Here is a 6,489-nt window from a genome sequence, read left to right as displayed (position 1 = left end):
CTTTTTAGATCTTACAAATTTATAAGTTTTTTTTGTGAGAATGCCAAAAAACCTTATAACTCACGAATTGTAAGAAAAGAAAAGAAAATATTTTTGCCAGAATTAGCTCCTATCTTCAACCATTTTCCCAACGACACACTTTCTCGTCTCTTATATGAAAATGAAAAGAAGAAAAACGAGAAGAGAATAAGGACTTCTCGTCCTCCTTTGGGTCGTAAAGGTGCCTTAAGGTGTAAGCTCGAACATATAAAATGAATCTTGTCTCATGAAGGCCAGGGTTAGGTTAGAGATGGTATAGAGGAGGGTACGACAACATACATTTTCTTCACTATATCAAAATTAGGGTTGTCTACATCGTAAAAATAAATTATCAATATTTTCGCATAAAATATACGTACATTTATAGATTCTAATACTTACATATATTTACTTCATATATGTCGCTATGTATTTTCCTTTAAAGATATGTATTTTCTGGGTAGTACCGGTTTTTTTTATTATTTCATAGAACAAAAGATATACGGAAAAACTTAGATAACAAAATAAAGATTTCGCGGAAAAAATTATCGCATTTTGCAAAATGCAATTGGTTCAAATTAATTTTACGTATAGGTATACAGTCCGAATACGTAAAACGTAACCTTGTATAAAGACTTTGGAGTACACATATTGAAAGATATAGACAAAATACCGAGAGGTTGTCATAAAAGTAGGAAGTCTTAAAACAGTTTAGCCTGTTTAACAACTAAAAGAACACAATTATTCACGCTTGCTTAAAGTACTACGAAAAAAAGGTCTTTACGACAGAAGCATATTTTTCTACGCAAGTTCCCTGTTTACGCTTTGAATGGTGAAGTTCCTTAGATGTAAATTTTTGTGAAAAACTGTATGAGATATTTACTCAATATGGATTTGTAAGACAGTTAAAAGCATCAATCTTTCGATTTAGATGTAAATTTCTTACTTGGAATAATATTATTTCCACAAGGAAATTTTCTTCGGACCTAAGGGATCTCCCAGGAAAATTGTATTGGAGAGGACCAAGCTTATGGACATCCAAGATGTAATGTATTTTTAATGGAAGTATCGTTTCGACCCGTTTGAATGTGGCATTATATATAAGACTTGGTTCCATCCATTCCTTCTCATAATGCCTTATTTTAATTTAATATGAATACGCTGCTTTTCCTAATGAAATGATCATTTATTTGGTACTTGGAGCAGAAAAAGACATAAAATGTTTTTATTGCCAGAAAATGTTTGCAATAAAAATAATCTTTTATTATCTTTAAGTATTGGCAAAAGTACTATAGAATAGCGCGGTGAAATCAAAATTTTGTGCCGGCATTTCCCCTAGAAAATTCGTATAATTGTATACATACCAGATTCCTCGGAAGCGCTTCTTCTTTCATTCGGCAATAAACATGTAAACAACTTCATTTATTTCCTCCCCCATTATGTACATACCTACATATATATTCTTATATATATGTTCGTGTACATATATATTTATGTGGTGGTTATATTGGTTCACATATCAACCAACCAAAGTTTCCACCTACGCACAAGAATACAATTCACATTGCAAAGTCGATTTACTGACTCGCTCACCCTTCCTATTTGATTCCACGAGACGCTTCTTCTGCCCGGCCATTTAACATTGAAGATTTCTACAAGTATGAAAGCATTATTACATTTAGAGAGTATAATTTCGTGTATACATAGCGTTTCGAAATAACGTGGTGGTATATCTAATGCTATACAAGATGTGAGTAGCGCATGAACCAGGGTGAATTATATATAGCTATGTATACGTAGTCGGCATTTGGGGTTGTTATTATGCATTGTGATGGGGGTTTCCGTAGCAACGCCATCTATCTCTAAGTGACAGACGCGCACGATCCCACCTACATCACCATCAAGATTTCATTCCACAGAAATGAATATAGTGAAGCAGTCGCAGCGTATTCTTCAGCCCCTCATTCTAAAATACTCGAAATTCAAGGCATGTCGTACTGTAGAGTAAACCTCTTTGAAAAAAGAAGTATGTACTTGTACATATATGTATGTGTATATAGGTATGTACATAATACATAAGTAGATGCTATGACAATTTTTCTAGAATCATGCACATTTTTGTATGACTATTTTTCACAAACTTGAAAAGTCGTTTTGTTCCAAAAACAAGTTTTTTGTACTTTAAAAGAGTTTTATATTTAACGAGGTAAATTGTCGCTTCGCTCCAATTTAGCTCGCCCCGCTTCGCGGGGATTTGTTGCGCTTCGCGTAAATTTTACAGAGAAAATAAACTGTGATGGTGTAAAGGGAGATTAGGGCCACTTATCAATCCCGGAAAAAAATTTTGCAAAGAGAAGAAATCATTTTCATACAATATTTCCGGCGCCAAATTCAAAAATTCGCAAAAAATGCATGACTTTTATATGGGGGCTACCTGAAGGGGGGCTTTGGGGGGAAAATGGATACGGCCACTCGAAACCGCCTGATATAAGGAGCCTCTGTACCAAATTTCATCGCGATCGGTCAAACGGTGTAGATTTGTATAGCCGAACACGACGGAAGATTACCAACAAACAGACCTTTCTTTATTATATAGATTTACTTTTTATGAAAAAATATTTAAGTCTACTTGATAAATCAATAAAAATAATTATAAATCAAATGAATAATGTTAAGGCTTCAATAATACGGGAATATAAATTATAGTCAGAGATCATCATAAGATTTGAAAAGAACCCAACCTAATAGGTTTAATTAAAAATCTTATATTTGATCCTATAATCATTTCAGCAAGTGTACGATAATAACAGAAAATCTAAATCAGTTTTTATGGATTTTCATCAAAAGCGGCACCATTTGATAAAGATACACCAGCTTAAGGCAAATCAGAATTTCTGGACAAATATATTTGGGATTAAGGTAGCGCCGTGAGTATATCAAATATTGATAACATAGCAAAGTTTAACCCTCAAGAATCAATTGAGAGAGAAGATATACATATGTATACGGTATGATAATGTTACCACGTAAAAATGTGATACAAATGCGATTGAATTCTGTATCTATAATTTTTTAATTATAAAGAAAGTAAAATCGCCGAAACTTATCTTTGATTCATAAAATGGAATTCTTTCGGAATTATCGTTAAAAAAATTCATAAAGAGCTAATTTTACAATATTTGCAATAAAATTTTAAAAAATCGTATCTAGAAACGAGATTTATAATTTTTGCTCTTATTAATTTCGTATTATAATTCTACGCTATCTAATATGTACATACGTAGACTATACATAGTTATTAGCAAAGAAAAAGTGTATGGAAAGAATCTTGGAGACAATTTCAATTTTTATGTTCCAATGACATTTTCTTCAATTTTCTTTATGCTGTTTATTGTGCTGTAAAAGGGATTCTGAATCCACCAGGACAAAGTACACTCACATCCACCCATCAACATATACGTAGTACAGAAGAGTATTAAGATTAGGCTATACTGCAAGACGAAAGAGAGAACGATGTAGGTGTTGGTAGTCGGGGTTAAGAAGTTTAATCAAATATACACTCATTGCTATATATCTGGTAGAGTCGCTTATAGGAGAAAATACACACAATTGTATATATCCACTCGTCGTATATAAAAATTTATTTGCAGCCCTCTTTACCCCTCGTGCGAAGAAACTAGCTTGATGCTCCCTCAGCACAGTAGATAAGATGGAAATTTAGATGGTAATGGAACAAAAGCAGATACACATTCGTATTTAGTTAGAAGCACACCAGAATGGTTGGGTGTCTTTATATGAAGATAGAATTATACGGAGAAGACAACCCAATAAGAGTCTAATTTCCTCTAATTTGAAACAAACGGACTGAACAGAAATGACAGAATTAGGAAAATTAGGTTAAGAAAATCCACAACTCTACGATCTTATCACAATTTTCCACAATTGCTTTTGCATAATTGCCATCGTCATCATAAATATGATTACATATTCACATTGCTGTATATTATTAGGTTCATGATGAAAAAAAATAAATTCTTTGATATCATTGTTAATATTATACATAGTAGATACTAGAGATAAAATGTATAATTTATTGTTTAAAACTTCATTAATATGCATGCATTTTTCAACTTGAACATTTTAGAAGAATAAATAAATTCAGAAAATTGCTTACTGAAATGTAGATCTTTTTGCCCTTTTGTGTCGTCGACTCTATTGTTATGCGAAGAAAATTCAAAAGCTCTTTCTATTCAACTTTTGTATACTTCGCTTGAATAAATATGTATATATACATATAATACTTTGTATATAAACGCATACAAAGTTGATGGCAAATGGTAATAAGCCAGTTTGTACTACCACCCACCCACCACCTAAATTTTTGGTCCCTCCTCTCGTCTTCTCCTCTAACCCATTCAGATACCAAAAATTTCATATTCAAAATGGCATTTTGCATGCTCTGAATAAAATATATTCGCTCTTGTGAGAGATATAGGGGAGGGACAGAAGAAAAATATTTTTGCAGAGTGGGGCTTTTTGCATAGTATAAAAGATTAAATCCCATTCACAATGGAAGTCTCGTATAAAATATCTAATTTCTTGCTCCATTCTTTAAGGTAATGAGCAAAAAATTAATTTTGGTTTTATGGTCGTTGGTGACATAGGGAAAGAAAATCTCCTTAAAAGTTATGCATGTACATTCGACCTTAATTCTGTTTTTCACTTTTCTTCATTTCGTCGTTTTTTGAGTATACCTATATACCTATGTAATGTATTATGTATGTATTTACTTCTCGAGACAACGCCACTCAATCAGCTACAACCAACTACCCTTATCTGCACATCACAGCTTATTCTTCCTCACCAAGTTATGCCTATTTAAACCCCAAAATTACGTAAGTAACATAACAAAGCAATCCAATTTTCCTGTATACAGCGTTTCTTATTCTTATTTCGACTGTGTATTCTTTTTTACGATTTTATATCATACACATAGCATACGTATACGTATACCAAATATGCAAGTACATACTATAAAACTGAGTTACAATGATGGAAAAAAGCATACATATTTTCATTTACAGACATTTTTTGAGGGTTGAAAAACATTTTCAAGCATTCTTTCTGCATTTTATGATTTTTTAAAAAATTAAAAAAAATAGTAGTTTATCTTTTTTTTTAGTGAAAAAATAGTATAATATTTATATAGTATACTAATAGTTTTAAAACCCCAAAATTTATTTAAAGATTACCTACTAAATGTGAAGCCTAACAAGAGCTTTTATTTGCTTTTATGTACAATATATAGAATTTTAGATGATGTTACATGATAAAATATAATATATTCAAGGCAACGACTCCGATGAATAATTGTAACACTTTACATTCAGAATTTATAATTGGCTTTCGAAGTTTTGATTTGAATATTTATGGCAGGACCAAACTAATTAGGGATTTACACAAAGCTTTTTCTGTATCATTTCATACATGTATTACTATATATTCATGTATAAAAATATATATGTACCTTTGCGCCCATGACTCTTGGAGTTATGTTATGAGTGTCTGTAATAAGTTGATTTTTGTTTTATGTTTGAAATCCGTTCAAGATTCGATCAATAATTGTATTTGATTTTTGCTTTTATAGCATGATTTAATGGTGTAATTGTAATGATATTGCCCAAGAAAGCTTTTTATGGTGTTTTGTCATTTTATTTATAGAAATAAACTGAGGTTTTAGTAACTATTCACATAAGTTTACTCCATCAGGATTTTTCATGCAAAAGCTAGTGCTTTTACCATTGATAACCGACGGATGAAAAGATCATTTTCGCGTAATCTTAACGCATAAACATAATCTAGTAAAACTCTTACGTCTTAACTAACTTCATGGGAGTACATAATCTTTACAATATCTACAAAATCTCTTTCCTAATTTTATATATTTAGAGTTGGTATTTTATTTTGAATTAGGGTTGAAATAAAAACATACAATACAAAATACATTTTATTTTATGCTTGATTTTTTGTCCAAAATTTGGAAACAACATTTGAAGTTGCCGTTGCAATACACCCAATAAACATTTATTCATTGAACCAGTTGATGATAATAGATTTTATTAATATTCAAGTTAGAACCGCAAAAACTAAATGTGTACACATGGCCGTGGAATATATTATTTGATTGATGAACTTAATATTAAAATTCACTTACCATTTTAATCCAAATTTTATTTCATTCCTCATTCATTATTCCACCTAAATTAATATCATTATACAATGCACCCTCAAAACACACATACTCACCCTCTGTAATCAAATCAAAGTATATGTACATAAATTCATCTTTCAAACCGTATCGTATAGTGCTAAATAACAAAATAGTTTTCATTAAATGGGATCCCTTTTGTTGTCCGGATTAGGGGTGGTTTTGTTCCGTTCATCTTCTCAGTGTGAGATACTTTCACATTC

Source organism: Lutzomyia longipalpis, chromosome 1 (assembly GCF_024334085.1).
Source record: "Lutzomyia longipalpis isolate SR_M1_2022 chromosome 1, ASM2433408v1".
NCBI lineage: Eukaryota > Metazoa > Arthropoda > Insecta > Diptera > Psychodidae > Lutzomyia > Lutzomyia longipalpis.
The sequence above is the reverse complement of the archived record's forward strand: the minus strand, read 5'-3'. Positions refer to the sequence as shown.